At 36.5% G+C, this 20,106-nt stretch overlaps 1 protein-coding gene across 6 annotated transcripts in view; it reads left to right on the top strand.

The window, feature by feature from the left end:
- The window catches only part of VEZT (vezatin, adherens junctions transmembrane protein), a 64,138-nt gene that overhangs the window by 5,471 nt on the left and 38,561 nt on the right, over positions 1–20,106 (top strand). The window lies entirely within an intron of this gene.

The raw sequence follows: 20,106 nt of genomic DNA, 5'->3' as shown, positions 1-20,106 counted from the left end.
GGAGGAGGGGGAAAGGGAGATAATCAGGTGTTCTGTGCAGGTCTATCTAGGTTACATGCTTCTTCCAAGGATGCACGTTAAAAAACGGAGGTGCTTCGCATGATTTGGGGGTGGAGGTTTTGACCCTCTGACGTCAAAAGAGCTTTTGTCCAACACCTGTGCAGGCCCAGCGTTAGGGCCCATGGTCCCAACCAGTCTTGGTCAGCTCAAACTGGACAAGAGCTGACGCTAAGTTCTGAAAAAATAACTTAAGCCTCTGCCCCCATTACTACAACAACCCATACAGAGGTGTTAGGTGTGGGGTGGTTAAGGAGTCTTATGGTATATTACCTAGGCTGCGTAAAGCTTGGAGGGTGTGCAGTTAAAGAGAGGGAAGAAACTAAAGCTGATCAGTGAAGGCAGTTTATAAGCAGAGGGTTTTTAACAAGCTGTTTCCTTATCTGTTCTGTAAGACAAGCTCAAGAATTCTATTCGTCACCAACTTCTGTGAACGCTATGGGGCATGATTTCACCTGGGGGGGATGGTAGAAGATGAGGAACCCAATACTGAGAGTGATCCGTTGTGGCAAATGGGAAGCTTTTGCTAAACTGACATACCAGGGTTCTTGTTAAAACTAGATTTTGCAAGGAAATGCACAGATAGGCCTGGAAGAAGTTTCAGGAGCCTGGACTAAAGTTTGATTAAGGAAAGAATTTTTGTCAATACCCCAGGGGAAAATTCTAACACTCAAGGTGGCTTAGAATTCAGGCTTAGATACCATTTATGGGGGTGGGGGGTGGGTTGTAGACCTCTTAAGGGAAAGTAAATGTTTACTTAGGAAAGATAAATGGACACTTAGAAGAGCAGATGGGAGATCTGACAAAATTTATCTGGGGGTAGCCTCCTCTCCTGATGAATCAAACTTCCCTGGTTGATGAAACTCCCAGAGAGGGGATTTATGACAAATGAGTTCCTTTTGAAGATCTGTCTTTAGGCAGACGTGGGGGAGTTCAAAGAAGGCTTTTCCCTTCATTTGCTGTTTTTCAAGTGCCTACAGCTCAAAATAATATGTCCAAGTGACATAGTTTTGGGGTGACATATTCTGCTACCTTTCAGGAATGATCTATTCCTTGGCATAGCTAAATTGGTCCTTAAACTGTCTAGGCCTTTGCTGGGGGTGTGGGGAATGGGTGATGTATATTGGTTCCTTTTCTTCTGTGGTTACTGCTTAGGTCCAGTTTTTTATTTTGGGGGATATTTTGATTTCTTTTTTTATTCTGAAAAGGAGTGTAATACAGTTATCAAAGGAATAGACTCTGGAGTTTGACAGCATAAGAAATCCTAGCTCTGGTACATAATAGTTAATGTGATTTTGAGCAGTTTACTTCTCTATGTGTCATTTTTCTCAATATTAAGCAGAAATAACAGTATCAATCTCATAGAGCAGTTGTGAGTATTAAATGATTTAATATAAGTGAAGTACTTAGATAAGTGTCTGGCACATTGTAAGCATTCAGTAAATGTCAGCTATTATTAAATTTTTCCTGAAAAAAATTGATCTAGGTTTTCAAAATTATTGGTATTAAGTGTTCTTAGTAGTTTATTAATTTTTAGTCTCATATATAACACTAATTAGGTCTTATTACTTATGTTTATTCATGCCCTCTCTTTTTATGTTGCATACATTTGCCACAGTATTGACTTACCAGATACATTTTTCTAAGAATTATTTTGTTTGATTGACCCAAATGGATTTGTTAGTGTTTGCTTGTTTGTTTTTTTAATTTTTAACTTTTATCTATTTTCTCTCTTCTACTTTGTGTTTCTTTTGCTGTTTTTTTCTCTAGCTTCTTGAGTTAAAGACTTAAGTACTAAAAATAATTCATAAGTTTATAAATTTCCCTATGAGTGCTGCATTGGCTGTATTTCATGAGTTTTGAAATGTAATTTATCTCACAATTTTGTAATTTTCTTTGTGATTTGTTCTTAAACCCATGATTTAATACCCAGGTATATGGGTAAGAGATTGATGTTATTGTTAGTGATGATTTTTCTCCATATGCCCCTCTAGACCCGTAGTTCTACACTGACCATTTGTGAAATGTATCACCTGTATTTCCTTATCCTGTGGATTCCATTTAGGTTCAGCCAATGAGAAAGATCTTTTAAATTAGAGGTATCTTAGTTTGTTCGGGCTGCTATAACAAAATGCCAAGGACTGGGTGGCTTACGAACAACAAAATTTTATTTCTCACAGTTCTGAAGGCTGGGAAATCTAAGATCAGGGTGCCAGCATGGTTGAGTTCTGATGAGAACCCTCTTCCTGGTTTATAAATGACTCTCTTTTCCTTGTGTCTTCATATGGCAGAAGGGGTGAGATAACTCTCTGGGATCTCTTTTATGAGGGCACTAATTCTATGCTTAAGGGCTCCAACCACATGACCTAAGCACCTCTCAAAGGCCTCACCTCCAGATACTGTTACATGGGGGATTAGAATTCAACATATGAATTTTGGGAGGACACAACATATAGCAAGGGGATAGAAGAAAGAGCACTGGAGAGATATTTATATTCCCAGTTCCTTCCCAGCAGGGCTACCATTTGGTAGTGATTGTGTTCCTGTACCTAAAACCACAAGTCTTCTTGGGGGACACCTTTAACTTCATCTCTTACAGGGCTTCAGTGACACTGCTTCTTTTCTTTGGCCTTTAGGCCTGTGGAAGATAATAACTTCCTGCTGTTGCTAGTCCCTGAGCGCGCTTCACTATCCCCTGTTGGTTGCCTCAACCTTTCTTATGGCTTTGTAAATAAATGGTCATTTCATTAAACTCTTTTCAGTTAGTGCTTTTGAGTGTGCCATCTGTTTCTTGTAAAGTCTCCCTTTAAGGCTTCCTTGGGTAACCTATTTTGTGGCCCCTGTTTTGTTCTCTAGGATTAACTCTTATCCATTGACATCCACAACCTTTGGTTTTGCCCTTGAGAATTTATCCCTTATCTCTTAGCACTCCATTGCCTCATATAAAGTGGGTTTTAAAGCATGCCTTTCGGGACTTCCCTGGTGACTCAGTGTTTTAAGAATCCACCTGCCAGTGCAGGGGACATGGGTTCAAGCCCTGTTCCAGGAAGATCCCACATGCTGTAGATCAGCTAAGCCCATGTGCCACAACTACTGAGTGCATGTGCCACAACTACTGAAACCTACATGCCTAGAGCCTGTGCTTTAGAAGAGAAGCCACCGCAATGAAAAGCCCATGCACTGTGACAAAGAGTAGCCCCCACTCACCACAACTAGAGAAAGCCCACGCGCAGCAATGAAGACCCAATGCAGCCAAAAATAAAGTAATTTTTTAAAAAAAGTGTACCTTTCATGAGGACTGCATACCTTTCACAGCGTGATTCCTGCTGGCGTAGGTTGTGGACCTAAGAGTTGCTTTAGAGGTTAAATATGAGTTTCTGTAGGATTTTGGTTTCTTTAGCAGTATTGTTCCCTGAAATGTAATAGATTTTCTAGTCTGTTTGCTTCTAGGCAGTTTCATATACACGTAACTATGGTTAAAGAGCTCATTTATACCTAGCTCTTAAATCCGAAGTCTGTAGATTGTTTACTGGTTCTGTTTTGGATCTTTTCAACTTCATGGCATCATCCGCAATAAGAGGCTTGGGTGGCAAAGTATCACCCTTAATTCAATCTTAGCAGCTGGGCTGGTTCCCATTATTTTGAGGGAGTCTTGGGAACGGCTTGAGGCCACCATCTTATTTCCTGCCTTTTGGCTTTTCTAGCCACTGGAACACTGCTCCCCCACCCCCATTACCATTTTCAGTCAACTGGAATCTCAGGCCACAGGCAGAGAGAGGCTTCTTTTGCAGAGGTGAAAGCGTTGGGCACATGATTTGTCTTTCAAGGTATTGCTATTATAATACAGTGACAGTAGTTTTATAAAATGTTTTGCCACTTGGCTGGAATGGGTCATTGGCTTTTTAACCTGCAATATGTTTACTTGCCATCTACTGCTTGACAGCTACTAAGCCTGTGCAGTGTATTTCAGGTTAACCATCCATTGTCTCTACCACAACTGCCTCTGCCTTACCAGTAATCTAGAGAATACATATTGGAATACTGCTTTAGTATTTAGTATACATTTTGCATCCATAGCTTTGTTTAGTAGCAGAAAAAAAAAAAAAGGCAGCAAGACGTGAACCTCTGCCTCCTTCCAAATTGGGAACCCTCGTTTATATTTAGAACTCTAGCTGCAAGATAATTTGGAAAATATCACATTTAGCTTTTCCATCTCTTTAATACAGGAGTCACACTGGGAAGGAATGTAGCAGAGAGGTTGAACAAACCAGCCCACCATATCCATCGTAGGACCTAACCTCTTCTCCTAAGAAAATTTAACTGAGATGTTTTTAGTATATTTGGTGTAATACTGTTATTTTAATGATTTTCAGAATCAGAAACCAGATTCGTTTGTCTTTTTTTTTTTTTATAAATTTATTTATTTATTTTATTGGCTGTGTTGGGTCTTTGTTGCTGTACACGGGCTTTCTCTAGTTGTGGCGAGCCGGGGCTACTCTTCGTTGTGGTGTATAGGCTTCTCATTGCGGTGGCCTTTCTCGTTGCAGAGCACGGGCTCTAGGCGTGTGGGCTTCAGTAGTTGTGGCACATGGGCTCAATAGTTGTGGCGCACAGGCATACTTGCTCCGCGGCATGTGGTATCTTCCTGGGGCAGGGCTCGAACCCGTGTCCCCTGCATTGGCAGGCGGATTCTTACCCACTGCGCCACGTAGGAAGTCCTTGTTTATGTCTTAAAACTAACTCAGAAAGTCATGTGCTGCATTAAAATTTTAAATTTTAAATCAAGCAAAGTTTTGGAAACTATTTTAGTCACATCCTTTCCCTATTTAAAACTTTTTTGAAATGGCTTGGTTTAATACCAGTTTCCTTGATTATTAGTCAATTTTACTGTCTTTTCTTCTAATTTTGGTCTTTGTATTCTCCCTCCAGAAGTCACTTTTGAGTCCTCCTAGCCTGGGAGGACTAGGGGTGCTCTGAAAGATGGTGTAGTAGATGAGTTAAGAAAAGGAAGGAAGAATGAGATTCCTAGGCCCAATTCCTGGTCCTTGCCCTAGAATCTGACCACTTTCCTTTCATCAAGGCTAGATTCCATGTGTATCTTTGAAGTTAGTTCCCTTATCTTGGAGCCTGACTACCCCCTGGAGGCTGCAGTGGGAAGGGCAACGTAACCTCATACTTGGACCTCAGGCTGAGCAGCAACAGGACAGAGTTTAGAAAATTATGGATTCCATATATAATCTGGGTATTAAGCAAAATAAATACTGAGATACCAATATTGTCATTTTACCCTGTTATTATAATCTCTAATTAAGATATTTTGAGTGAAAATTCTCTAGTCACCTTAGGTGACTAGTTCTGATATTGCTCATTCTTAGCTGTTGGATTTTTTCATTATAGGTTAATTGCAGAAATTTTGAGTCGTTTATCCTATCTCAAATCCTACTCCTAGAGGGAAGAGTACCTGAAAGTAAGAATTTATTAAAGGACTAATATTTCTACCTCTTTGCATTATTTGTGGTGCATCTAAACCATTTTTTGGTAACTTTCTTAGAGGGCCAGTGTTGTCCTCAAGGGACCTTTTTACTCTATGAACTCTTTGTCCATGGTAACCTTTTTCTGTAGTTGAACTCCTTTTGATATTTGTTGTTGTTCATTCTTTTTTCCCTTGTTCGTGACTGGGGAAACTAACGGTTCAGAACTGGGGAAGCCCCCCTTGTCTTGATTTCTTCCTTCATCCTTCTCAGTAAATTATTAAATGTTAACCCTTTGTTGGCAGTGTGTTCAGGTTTAGGTTCCCCTGACCCCCAGCACTAAATCAGTCAAATGAATATGAGATGCCTCTCACATAATCTCCCACATTTAAAAGAAAGTTAGAAAAAAATCCTCCCTTGCTTGAAAGATTCTCCTTTCTTTATATTTTTAAAGGTTATTATACATCTCTGAAGAACAGTAAGGCATTTTTTGTAAGTAACGTTTGTAGAGTCTTTCCTACTTGCATTATTGATTTGACTAATGGAAGGAAATTGTTTTTGTCTGTGTATATATTCATTGACAGTATTTGCTATTTTGATAATGGAGCTTGCTGTCTGGAAAAATTATACATATAAAATTTTAGGTATTATTGTGTCATCTTATTTTTCCTTAAAATGTGTTTTCAGTTACCTGTAGTTCATAAAGCTTTACAATTGTATTATATAATTTACTTCTGAGTAGTAGCTGAGATCAGAAGCATAGCAAAATTCATGCTTTTATCACTATCTGTAAGAGGATATTTACTAATGGAGTTACTACAAAGCTAGTTTATCACCGCATATGCAAGAATAAATGTGTTTAACATGAATTATACACATTTTTTTGAGGGATAAGTCTTTACTTTTTTTTCTGTCTGGGTCATGTTGTTTCTCCTATTTTGGGTTCATCACATATCCTCAGAGCTCCAATGTAGATTTTAACATTTTGAAAAATATGTAAACGTCGCAAAAGGTAGTAAGTAGGTCTCTCTTTTATGTATTTTTGTTGCATTTATTAAAATGCAAGCTCCTTTGTCTCAAGCTATGGTACACTGTTCTTAAATTACTTTTAATGGTTACCTTATGTAGTTATATTAACAGCTTTCATTTTTTGAAAACATTGTGAAAAGAGGACTAGATTAGTAGTCAGGAGACTAACATTAATTAGCAATAATATCTTGAATGAATCACTTAATTTCTCTAAAGCTTGCTTCTCATCTGTTATAAAAGAGCTATACCAGATCATCCTTTAGTATTAAATTTTTCTTGAATGTGGTAGGTTGGTTGAGTAAATGAGAATAGGCCCCTAGGGGCTTCCATTAATTAGGAAATACAGGAAGAGATTCTGCTCATTTCCAGTCTTTTTTTTTTTTTTTTTTTACAGTCTATTTTTAGATCAAAAACCCTGGCTCGTTTTTAGTTTTCCTGGTTCTGTACCAGGTGTTCTCTAAGTTCCCAGAAGCAAATCATTCCTTAAGGATTCAGGAGAAAAGGCCTGAGCTCCATGTAACCCACAGGGCTATGGTGTCAATGGACTGACTTCATTGCGTCTGGACTTTTAGAATATTGCTCACACATGTGGTGTTGTTATTCCCTCTACAGAAGATCAATATGCCCATTCTTCTTTATTTGAAATATTTGAGGACGTTCTTTATTTTAAATCCACGTTGTAATTTATTTTGCTGACAGAATCTGGCCAACTGTATCCTGTTGTTGGGATTTTGCTGATAAATCCACAATCGTTAACCTCATATCTTGTTAACACCTTTATTAAAGTGGATTTTCTACTTTAGTATATATCTTGCCATGTTCTTTTGGTTTTACTTTTCCTTACAGAATCTCCCTGATGATAGGGAATAATGAATCCTTTTGTGAGAAAGTCCTCTCCACTGTCTCTTAACAGAACCACAAATTCTGTCTCCACATTTATTATTATTATTATTTGGGATAAGGAAAAAAGAAAATAAGGTTGGATGTGATCTAATAATATCCAAACCTCATTTTAATGTTTATCACATGCTCTTCTCACACCCAACATTTTGCCAATGTATTTATTTAACGTGGCTCTAATTTTTTTTCTAAAGCAGTTGAAAATGATAGTTTTCCTTTTTCACCTTGCTTCTGCTGTACATTCAGTAAGTGTCCAATATATGCCAGTTGATAAACCAGATATTGAGTAACATTAAGGGTAGCATCAGAACTAGAGAGCTCAATCAGGACTACTATCTTCTCTTTCCTTAGTTAAGACCAAGTCACTGTTGCTTTTGTTTTTTAATCAGTTGAGCCTATGAGCTGTGTGAGTTTTCTCCCTTTGTGTCTATTCATCTTTCTTTTGATGGATATGTTTTGTTTTGGACTAGATACTATTGTATAGGAAAAAATGTAAAGTTAATCTTTTTTAAAGCTTTTTGTTGTTTATAACATTTCATGAAAGATTAATTGGATAGGATGAATTTCTGTTGGAAAATATCAGAAGTTTGCAGCCAGGAAAATTTATGAATATATGTCTTACCTGCTGCTGGTTTAAAAAAAAAAAAAAAAAAACCTAAGTAAATATAAATATGAAGTAATATTCTCTAATGGTATTTTTCAAACACCACTATCCCTGTTACTACTTATGCAGTTATGGAGTAATGCTGAGTGGCACTGAAGAAATTATGTTTTTTCCAAGAGCTGCTTCTGATAGGAAAATGCTTAGTAATGATGAAGACACACCCTCCAGTTCAGTGGCCATTTTGTACTGTAGTTCTGGAGGAACAAGTGGGAACCATCAAAGAAAGACGTGTACGGATCAAAAGAATGTGGTCAAGAGGCAGTCAATGTTTCCTCTAGGTCAACTGGAGAAATTAGAACTATGCTGTCTGTGAGTAGTTTAATTAGTTGGACCAATTTTTATGAACCCTTTTAGCTTACTTAATCTTTTAAACTTTTATGATTAGATTTTGCTTTGCCGATGAGGAGGAACAATTAAAGTAACACATGGATTTGGGGCTTTTGAAATAGTAATTTCAAGCTATACTGAAATGTGAGTACTCCAAGAAGTATTTCCTGTTATAATATCTTTAATTTTGCAAGGTACTTCCCTATGATATTATTCAGGGTTTAAGGTGGGGGACATTAAGTAGTTATTTTTAAATTATACTTTGTGATTGTGTACTGATTAAAGATAGGTGAAAGGTCTTATTCAGTATATTGGCAATATGATTAATAGTAGTGGAGAAATTTATTTTCCTTTGTAGGGTTTTGTTAATTTGTGACAGTTTTAGCTCTTTATATACCAAAAGCTTCTTCATTAAAAATAGAGAAAATATCTACCTTGTGTAATTTGGTAATGACAGACTTCCTTATCAGCTTGTTTTGTGGGGTTCTGCAGTTAGCTGGGAGGAAATAAGGAAATCACAGCAATTGACAACAGAAGTTCATCCTTTTCAATCATACTCTCCAAAAATGCTGTTCTGTATTGATAATCAAATTTAGACCTACAGCTTTAAGCAATATTCAAAGATAAACAATTTTTAAAATATTTTAATAGCTGATAAATAGTTGTTTCCAGGCAAATATTCTCCATCAGATTCCTTTTACAGATATCTTTTTCCTTAAAGATTTTGTTTTGAATAAAAGATCTTTTAGAGATTCTATTGGTGTGGTAGAAACTTTTAAAATATATATAACTGAAATTATAGTAGTTTTAACAAGGGAATGGAAATGGAAGGCTTCTAAGCACAGATTTATATAGTTGTAAAGTCTTCATTAACAGTTACTTCTACATCACACAGTTTCAGGTTTCTGTGCTAATGCTTCCTGCCTCCTACCACCTTCTGTTAGTAGCTAACTATTTTCCTATTGCTTTTTGTGTTTAATATAGACTTGCAAAGATCACATAACATCTGACAGTAATGAGCATTTTCCTTTGATATAGTGCTGATGCTGTAAATAAAGGAACTCTGTAGTAGTTGAGTAGATCGTTAGTTTTGATATAGAAAAGTGCCCAGGATCGTTCTATTTGTTTTTGCTAAATTAAAAATTCAACATCTTTTTTAATCAGACCTTATGTTGGGCACCTTTTTCCACACAAATAACACATGAATATATTTTTGTCGTAATAACTTTTTATTCTTACAAACTACTTTCAAGTCCAGCTCATTGGATTTTTAAAACAAGATTCTTTGTAGCTTGTGTAATCTGAGGCAAATTCATGTGAATTATAGCTCATCTGAAAGAGAAATGATTGGTAATACATGTAAATATTACAGGGAGGCTTATGCTGACCTATTTTGAATTTTCTAACTTAATCTGTTAAGTAATTTAAAAATTACAAGTTCAGTTTCTGGTTAAAAAAATGTGCAAACTGTACAAAACCCTATATTAGCCCAAGTTAATGAACTTATTTACTTTAAGGTATTTGCAATATAGTGGAGTAAATAACAGCTTTGACTCTATCAGGTTGCCTAGGTTCAAATCCTGGCTCTACCATTTACTCTCTCTGTGACCTTGGCCAAGTTACTTGGTCTCTCTGTGCCTTAATTTCCTTTTACATGAGTTCTGCCATAAAAGGCAGAATTTATTGTAAAGATGAGAGTTAGTACATAAAAATGCTTAGAACAACGCCTGGCATTGTGGTTCCTCAGTAAATGTTTGGTGCTGCTGTTATTTGGGGAGGAATTAATGGGGAGGGAATCAACAAACAGATGAGACTCTACACTGATCATCCTCTTGATCATCTGAGAAAAAAGTGCATCTGGTAGCATCAAACAGAATTAGCAGTCTCCACTGACATTCCCCAACCAGAGGTAAACACTGCTTTAACCTGAGAAATGGGCAGAGGGAGCAGGTCAGGGACCATTTCCAGATGTCCACTACCTATGGCCCCCATAGCCTGTGGGGAACTGCAGCACTGGAATGAGTAAACAGAAAAATCATGGAGCCTGTAGATCATAAGAATACCAATTTTATGAAAGGTTGGAGGAGCTGCCGTTTTCTAAAATATATTCACAGGGAAAAAAATCCAGATTTGTTTTCCAGATTTAGGAGATTGTAATTCCGTGAAACTTAAAGCCACCAGTGAGAGGAGAATAATTTGAGATGAAGACAGCCTGAAAAGAGGGAGGAAATATATTAATTGAGTTAAAAATTGTACCATGCAGGGCCTGCATTTTAGACCTTACGGAATATTAAATCTAACATATTAGTATATTAGCCATGTCTTTTACTTTCTGTATTCTGATGCATTTAACAAGTTGCAGCCTTGCTGACTGACTCCTAGGTTACTAAACGTTAAATAGTAAACTACTCACCTGGCTACTGTCTATCTGCCTTATCATCCTGGGGTCAGGCACCAGACCCTACTAGGGACAGCCTCTGTGCTCCAGAGCCTGTTGAAATCATCCATTTTGCCAGTCTTAAGCCTGCTTACTTTGCCTTGTTCATTCCTTCCTACAGAAACCACCATGAAGGCTGTCTCCCATAATTTCCCTCCTCTCCCTCCTGACTGACCTGCGTGCTGCCCACATGCCCATACCTCCCCTGGGGCACAGCCTACTCCCTTTTCTTGGGATCTGTGAATGTAGCAAACTGTCTTTCCACTGGCCGCCGTCTCCTGATCTGTTGACCTCACCACACCTGTATAATAAAACCTATATTTTAAAATAGTAAGACAAACTTGTGAGAGAAGCCTTAATTGTTCCTTTTCGATCTCCTTTTTTGTCAGGCAGTTTTGTGTTACGGTTAAGGGTGTAGGCTTTGGACTCAGACCAGCTAGCTTCACATTCTGCTGGGTGACCTTAGACAAGTTATTTAACCTCGGTATACCCCAACTTCTTTCTAAAATGGGAGTGGTAGTAGTAATACCTCTTTAGAAGTTTATGGTTAGGAGTAAATGAGGTATTATGAAACATGCTTAACATATAATCAACTCAACAAATCTTAACTGTTTTTACTGTTACTCTTATTATTTTCCAGCTTTGGCTTTACTCTTTTCTAAAATATTGATCTCTCTTAGGGCCCTCTTGTCTTCTCACACTACATGTTATCTCTAGCTGATCTCATTTACTCCATGTGTTTCCACGCCTATATGCTATTCAGTTTTTGTTTTTTTAATCTTTTTTTGTTTGTTTATTTTGCAGTTTTATCAGCTACCTATATGCTATTGTATGGGTTTGCCACCATACCTATCTGTTAAAAACTCAAATCTGTACATTCAGACTAGGCCACTCTCCTGATCTCCAAATATTTTACGTCCAAATTACTCACATTTGAATATCTCCCAGGTGCCTCTAACTCATTGCCTCCCTCTTCAGACTTGTTGCTCTGCTGCTGTTTTATATTTCAGTAAATAGCACCACGTAATTGTTCAAACCAAAAATCTAGGAGTCATCTTAGTCATCTGCATTGACAGCCCCTTTCAGTCATAAATGGATACCAAATTTGGGGGGAAGAATTCACAAGCTAAATATTTATTACATTTTAGGAGAGGGAGTAAAGATCAGAGGTAGGAAAAAAAGTTTTTTCACATTTTATATCTTTTTGTACTGTTTGAATTTTTAATTTAAAAACATTAAGAAAAAAAATCCATGAAGTTGAGCCATTGAACTTCCTTTTATAGGTAAAGCAAAGTTAACTTTTTCTTGAATATCCTCAGGGAGAAGTTAATGATAGAAAAGTACTGTAACCGTAGTTGGTTTAGTAGGTGCTCAGTGAATATTTGGTTAGTTTAAATGAACAAATGATGATTGCCATGTAAGTTTCCCTTTCGCTTAATTTTTCTAGTGAAATGCTATTAGCACTCAATTATTGGCATTTAGAAGACAGAGCAAATAGTTAATGAGGAACCAGAATCAGAGTTTGGCCAGTAGCTGTTGCAGAGTACAGATTGCTTTTCTTAAAGGGTATACAGCTCTTCTGAGAGAGCTCTTCTGGGAAAGAGGAGAGTGTCCAGAGGGAACATCAGGATTAGTTTGGAAAGAGCATCTTAGGGTTCTGCTGGCTGTTTCTCAGCCTGATGCAGGTGCTTGCTGTGGGCCTATAGCATTGACAAAGGTGTGCCAGTAGCCACGGGAAACCACTTCTTAGTAAGATGCCATTTGTGGAAGAAGATAAATTTATTTAGGTATCTAACTTTCCTAGCTACATATGTGGCCCAGCTAGTCAGATATATATTTCTTGTGTTGAGACCACAACAGAATTTTTTAAATAAGGAAATTATTTTATTGGAAAGCTGAAGTTCAGTTAAATGAATAAGAAGTTCATTTAGAAAATGATCTCCAGATATAACCAAATGCTGTAATTATTTGGTTTTATATAGTATTGGTGGCTGGTTAATGTTTTAATGCATAAACTCTGGTGCAGTTATTTTGAAGGTAACTCATTTCACTGTTAGAGTGCCTGCTGAATTTTTAGATCGCAAGTCATAAAAGAGTAACTAATTTTCCATTTTGGTTTTAACTCTTATCATTTTCCCAAAGTAAGAAGTAAATAATGAAAGCAGCTGCTGGGCTACTTATTTTGGGGGAATTTTTTCAATCTGTGATACTTTATACTCTAAAACAGCATTTTTCAACCTCAGCACTATTGACAGTTTGAGCTGCATAAATTGTGGGGCTCGTCCCGTGCATTGTGAGATGTTGAGGAGCATCCCTGATCTCTACCCATTAGATGCCAGTAACACTCCTCCCCTCCTCAGTTATAACAACCAAAAATATTTTTAGACATTGCCAGATGTCGGAGTTGGGGAATGGGGGCAAAGTCTACTTTGAGAACTACTGCTCCTTAGGAATATACTGGGGGTTTGTTTTTGTTTTTTGTTTTTAACTGTCTAAACATGGCTTCAAAAGTCACATAATTGAGAATTGCTTATTCCACAAAGTTCACATTAATTTCTGAAAAGTAAATATGAATAATTGACATTGACATGTAATTAGTCATTTATTTGTACCTCCACTAAGACTGGTAACTTGAAATCTTGTTGCTAGAGAGTACTTTTGATGTTTGTTGTTTTTGGTGCAAGTATTGAGTGGTCTGAATTGTTACAGGAAGTTTACAAATCCAAACACTGGCTGAGTGTTACCTGAATATTTTTTAGTAAATATGTAAAATATTATGTACACATGTTATACTATTTGATGCTAGTGTGATTAACTCACAAGTTCACTTAAAGATGTTACTAAATTTGAAAAAAAATGTTACTGAATTAATGTTTGCTTTTTTTCATATTCTCTCTCAGCAGATACTACAAGTATCACTGCCATTGTGTGGAAGTTTGTAAAGACTTGAGTGTTCTGTTCTAAAGTTTAATAAACTTATCTTTTTCCCAGATTAAAATAATAACTTGAATTTTTTCAGTTTTACATTTTTCTGCCATGGTATTTTCTTAAATTTTTTATTCCAGACTCTGGAAAAACCTAGCATCTGACTTTTTAAAACTTTTATGATGGACTTTTAAAATTTTTTTTTAAAAATTAAAAAAATAAAAATAAAATTATACATAAAAAGAGTAATACAGTGAAAGTTCCATGTGCCTATCACCCAGCTTCAGCTTGAGCAGCTGTTAATATTTGGCCAAGGTGTCTCATCTGTTCCCCTCCCACCTCCTGCTTTTTTCTTGGAGTATTTTAAAGCAAATCCCTGACATTACCTAATATTCACCTGTAAATGCTTTAGTATGCATCTCTAACAGATATGTACTGTCTTTCTCTCCCTTTCTTTTAAATGTCAGCTCCAAAAGAACTATCTAAAAAAATAATAATAATTCCCTAGTATCATCTAATACCTAATCTGTGTTTGGATTGCCTCAAGTATCTCCTTACAATTGTTCAAACCAGAATCCTAACGAAGTCTATCTAACACGTTTGGGTAGTATGTCGCTTTAGTGTTTAGCAGTTTTCTCCACTTCCTCCACCTTTATTATATCATTTATTTGTTGAAGAAACTGGATAATTTCATCTGCAGAATTTCCATATTGTGGACTTGGCTGATTACATACGATAAAATGGCATTTGAGTTAGCACAAAATTCTATACTTTAACATACCGCTTTTTTTTATCTTGTTTCCCGAAGAACATCATGAATTTTGTTTTACCACCTGAACAAGTTTAAGAACCTCATAGCATTCTTATTTTGTACTTAAGGAAGCAGGGACCAAGAGAGGGTTTTCCTGAAACTAGCAACTTAGTTGGAAAGCTTCAGACTACTCACTATTTTGCTTGGTACTATTGAAAGCTGAGTGTACCATAGTTTTATCAGAAGTGTCAGAGAATGAAACTTTTTTAGCAAAGACCTCACCTGTTATGTTTTCTCCCCTGTGCCTACACATTACCTGCCACATGGAGGATACTTAATTAGTATTTATTATTATGAGTTGTCTAATTCTGCCAGGTTTGGCCTGTTCTTCCCTTTCTGGGCTAGCACCTGAAAGGTTACACCTTGTTCTATCTGTAAGGGTTTAAAGTGGTTTAGAAGAGAGGACCTAATAATGAAAGCATTTTACCCATCACTGCCCTTTCTGCAGTAGTTACTTCCTTTTTAAATGCAAACCAGCAATAATGCTACTGGCACTTCTATAGAATGCACCATAAATCATGCAGGAAATAAACAATGCATTAACTGAGTGGTTCTAACTTTATATATCCATTAGTGTGGGATCTACTATCTTGGGGGGAGCATGAAGTGCAGGTAGTCTGGGACTTAAAAGAGTTATTTTATTGAAGTGCTTGTTCAGCAAAAATATTGGGGTTTCCTGTCTATTTTTGTTTATTTTTCTTACAAAAATATATTTCAGCCATCAGAACAATCTTAGCACAACCAAGGACTTCTGGCATTTTTTCATTTAGCAAAATTCTTTCTGGTGCTATGATGTGTGTTTTCTATCAGCTAAAAATTTACAGGAATAGTGAACCACAAGGATTTCCTGAGGAGAAGCTCCCACATGCTGTGTCTGGGATTTCTCATATTTCTTTTGGCACCAGTAACATTCTCCAGTACTACAAAATTATAGTTTGAGTCCAGTGCTAATAATTTCTCTTCAAGAAAACAACTTAACTGAAACATTTGTGGTTCTATGTCGCTTGAACCAAGGAAAAAACTTAGAGAAAATTACCTATTACCACCTACTCTGCCTTACCCTCCACACACACCAAGTCCCTTTCTAAAGCTGGATCAACCTATAATAATACTCACTATATGAATAATAGAAATTTCTGCATATTCATTTTTAAGCCTAATAGCCCCAAACCTCCAAATATAGTGATTAAGATTGTTGCAATAGGGAGCCTCACCTTGCTGTGAAAGAAAAAGTAATTTATTTTATATTGGGTGATCAGGTTTTATACTAAGACATTATTTGCCTCTTTCAATCTCATTCTCTCACGCAAATACAGAATATGAGAAGCTCATAAATATGGTTTCGTATTGCATGTTAAAATTAACCTTTTCAAAATTATCACTTGTCAAGTTTGGTATGGCTGTTCTTTAATAGTACCAGTACAATTATCAGAAAAGACTTAAAACACTCCTCCCTTTCCAATTACATATCAGTTTAGGGTCTGATTTTCTTTATAGACTTCATCCAAAATAAAAAATTGCAAGTGATTCAACACAGAAGCAGATATAAGAATCCAGCTACATCCTGTTAAGCCAGGCTTCAAGAGATTTGCAAAAATATAAAACAATCCACTCTTCTCAATACATTTATTTCATTGTGGAAAATAAATTCATTAAAATTATGTTGTTTACATGAATATTATAATGGATTTATTGTTATTTTAAGTAAGTTAATAAATATTTTGATTTTGTAGTTTTAATTTCTAATATGATAAATATTGTTAGACATCCACAGAAACAAAAGCTCTTTGGGACCGTCAGTAATTTTTAAGACCATAAAGGGGTCTTGAGACCAAAAGAATTTGAGAACCGCTGGTCATGATTTGGTTATCTGAGATCTTTCAAATAGTGCACAGGTTATTTGGCAGTTTCAGATAATTTTATCTGCCAAACATTTTTTAAATTAGTATAAAATAATAACTTTACTAAAATCCCTTTGCATTCTTAAAAATTGCTCATGTGCTACAGGGTCTGTCTTGGTCATTCATCTTGGCTAATGTTCAGTTTGTTAAGCAAAGGATGTTTGTTTTTCATTTGTGTGTTATTGGTTAAATTTTAAATTTTCTTTTGGCTCAAAGGTGATCGAATCATAAAAGTGGAAATTAAACAGTAAAATAACTGCCAAATCAGAATACTATCATAAACATAGACAGTAGAACTTTAGGGTTCATATAATCTGAGTTTATATGTGTTAGAAAATGATATGATTTGCATTAACAGCCAAAAAGAAGAGTACAAACATGAAATAGGATGATGACTGGAATTAACATTTTATTGGACCTGCAGTACCTTCATCCCCTGTCTCCAGCAGTGGTCTACTCTGAAGTTTTTCCAAAAACTTAGTTACATAAAGCCATGAAACAAAGCACAATGATGGTCTTGGCAAGCCAGAATTTTCCAGAACTGTAGAACAGTGCTTTCTAGGCTGAACGTGATGAATTCTATCACTAAAGGTGGGGAAGAAACCAGAACTGCTAAGATATCATTCATAGTTGCATAGGGTATGACAAATGGGTATGTCACACCTTTGACCAGAAGTTTGTGAACCAGCTAAACAGTTAATGAGATGTTTTGCTTGGAGAAAAGACGGGATAAGCTACTGGTTGAACTACTGTGTCAAAATACACTGTTGGGGACTCCCCTGGTGGCTCAGTGGTTAAGAATCTGCCTGCCAATGCAGGGAACACGGGTTCAATCGCTGGTCCAGGGAGATCCCACACGCCGCAGAGCAACTAAGCCCGTGCTCTACAACTACTGAGCCTGGCATGCCTCAAACCCATGCTTCGCAGCAAGAGAAGCCACCACAATGAGAAGCCTGCGCACCTCAACGAAGTGTAGCCCCCACTCACCACAACAAGAGAAAGCTCACGTGCAGCAACAAAGACCCAGCGCAGCCAAAATAAATTAATTAACTTTTAAAAAAAGACACTGTTGGACATTATCAGCAGTATACAAGGTAAACAATTAATGGTGCTATTTTGTGAAATATGAAATAGCAAGTGTTTCAGACTATAGCATCCAAACTGAGTGTGTATGCTCTTAGTTAATGTGCAAACAAAAAGGGAGCACAAAGTGTTCATCGTATCTTCTGTATAATCGCTTTTTAAAAATCTATGTTACAGATACTCCATTTTGTTATTTTGTGAGATGTCACATAAGCTAGAAAAGGAAGGGACATTGTGGTCCGTGCTGACATAGCATCAGCTAAATGTGCTGTAAGGAAGAGCGTTACAATTTGAGTAAAAAGAGGTTTGGCCCCTTTCCACCCCACCCCCCAAGCTTCTTCCCAGAGAACAATTAGCAGTCAAGAGCGTGCCTCATGATCTTAATTGAGTCAGGAGTCAACAAACTAAGGCCTTTCGGCCAATTTCTCCTCACCCGGTGCCTGATTTTATATGGCTGGGGAACAAAGAATGGTTTTTACATTTTTTAATGATTGGGGAAAATATCAAAAGGATGATATTTTGTGACACGTGAAAATTATAAGAAGTTCGGTGTTTCCATAAATAAGGTTTTATTGGAACATAACATTCATTGGTCTATATTATTGTGGCTGCTTTCACATTATGGCAACACACTTGATTAGTTGTGACAGAGACCATATGGCCTGCAAAGCCTAAAATATTTACTATCTGGCCTTTTACAGAAGTTTGATGACCCTTGAATTAGAGTTATTCCACTTTGATCCATCTTATTTATTGTTCTTCTCCATGGGAGTTCATTTGAAGAAAGGGTTCCACTGCCTTAAAAACAAGTTTGGGTTTTTGTTGTTGTTGTTGTTGTTGTTGTTGTTTTAAAATATGTAAACTTTTCCAAAGGTCAGCCCGAAAGAGCTAGCGTTCTTGTTCTTTTGCCACTCTGGGGGCAAAGCAGGATGGGGTTCACAGTTCAGTATGAAAATACAGATTGAGTAACTCAAGGCAATATTTGAAGATCCATTATGGGTGATAAAAAGATTAACCATTTGTGCCACCAGAGACTTTGAAGTCTGATACAGGGATAAGAGTGTAAATTCTTCCTCCTTATTTTTATAATTTTTGCATATTTTTCTTAAAGGAGAGATTAAACATAGCTTAAAAGGAAGGCATTTGACTCATCCTCCTGTTCTCTCATATTAATAGCCAGTGAGCTGCCACCAGTGCAGCAAGTTCCCACTCTTCCTCATTTTTCCAGCCTCAAGGTATATGCCCTAAAAGTATTGATCTAATTTAGCTGCCTCTCCTCTTTTTCTGTAGCAACCAATACATTCCTGTAAATATTAATTTGTTTGGTGTCTCTGTACTAAACTATAAGTAAGCTTCTTTGGTGTCTTCCTCTCTAGACACGAGAGGGACTGTTTGTAATTTTAGGTAATATAGCACAATACTTCAGAGCATGGGCTTTGGAATCACACCTCATCTATGAAATGAGAATAACAGTAGTAATGATGATGGTAATTTAGAATTTGTTGTGAACCTTAACTGAGGTGATGCATGTAAAATGCTTAGTTGAGCTTTTGCCACATAGCACTAAGTCATCCGAGTGGCTGTTGTTATCTTGGTGATGGTTCTTATTGTTTCTCTAATATCTGACATAATGTCTTTTTTAAGCATTAAATATCCAGTTGAATGGAATCAAGATTTATTTTATTTTTTTTATTTTTTGGGGGGTACACCAAGTTCAATCATCTATTTTTATACAAGATTTATTTTAAACATTACCAACTTTGTGCTTTAGAGAAGACTAAAAGTTAAAATTAAACCTTGCCATTTATCTAGAAAGAGTTGTCCCATGGACTTTCATTCAGTAGTGATGATGATGTTCTGTTTAATGTTAGTTTTTTTTTTTTCTTTTGGTCTGTTCCAAAACCTGTGCTCTTTCCACATAGCTTATATAAAGTTGGGGGTAAACTGAATGCTTACTATGTGCCAGGGACTGTTCTAAATGCTTTATATTTATTTAGTCCTCATAAGAACCCTATGAGTTAGGTGTTAACTATTATTCCTATTTTTACATGAGACAGCTGAAGTCTAGAAGAATTACAAATTGCCATGGGTTACCAAGCTAGTAAGAGGCAAAGTTGGGATTTAAATCCATAGTCTGGCTTCAGAGTTTGTGTTCTTAACCTACACTGTCTCTAATTTGCCATATGCTTGTATGTAAGCTTATTTTAGGCAACTTTCTTGGAGTTTCAAGTTTGTTTACAGTGCTGGCATATAATACATAATACTCATTTGTGCTTCAATGAATTAACCAATATGATGGTGTGATAGATTTATAATTGATACAGTACAATCAGTAATTAATTCTTCTTGGCTTCAAGTAATAACTATTTTTCACTGTAGGTCCTTTTCGGAGCTATCGTTAGCCAGAATTAACTATTTTGAAGCAAGCTGTTCTAATCCTACAAAAATTTGGACAAAGAAATTGCTTAACAAATCTACTTATATTCCTAAATTCATTTTTT

The sequence above is a fragment of the Hippopotamus amphibius genome, chromosome 7, assembly GCF_030028045.1.
Source record: "Hippopotamus amphibius kiboko isolate mHipAmp2 chromosome 7, mHipAmp2.hap2, whole genome shotgun sequence".
Lineage (NCBI taxonomy): Eukaryota > Metazoa > Chordata > Mammalia > Artiodactyla > Hippopotamidae > Hippopotamus > Hippopotamus amphibius.
The sequence above is the reverse complement of the archived record's forward strand: the minus strand, read 5'-3'. Positions and strand labels throughout refer to the sequence as shown.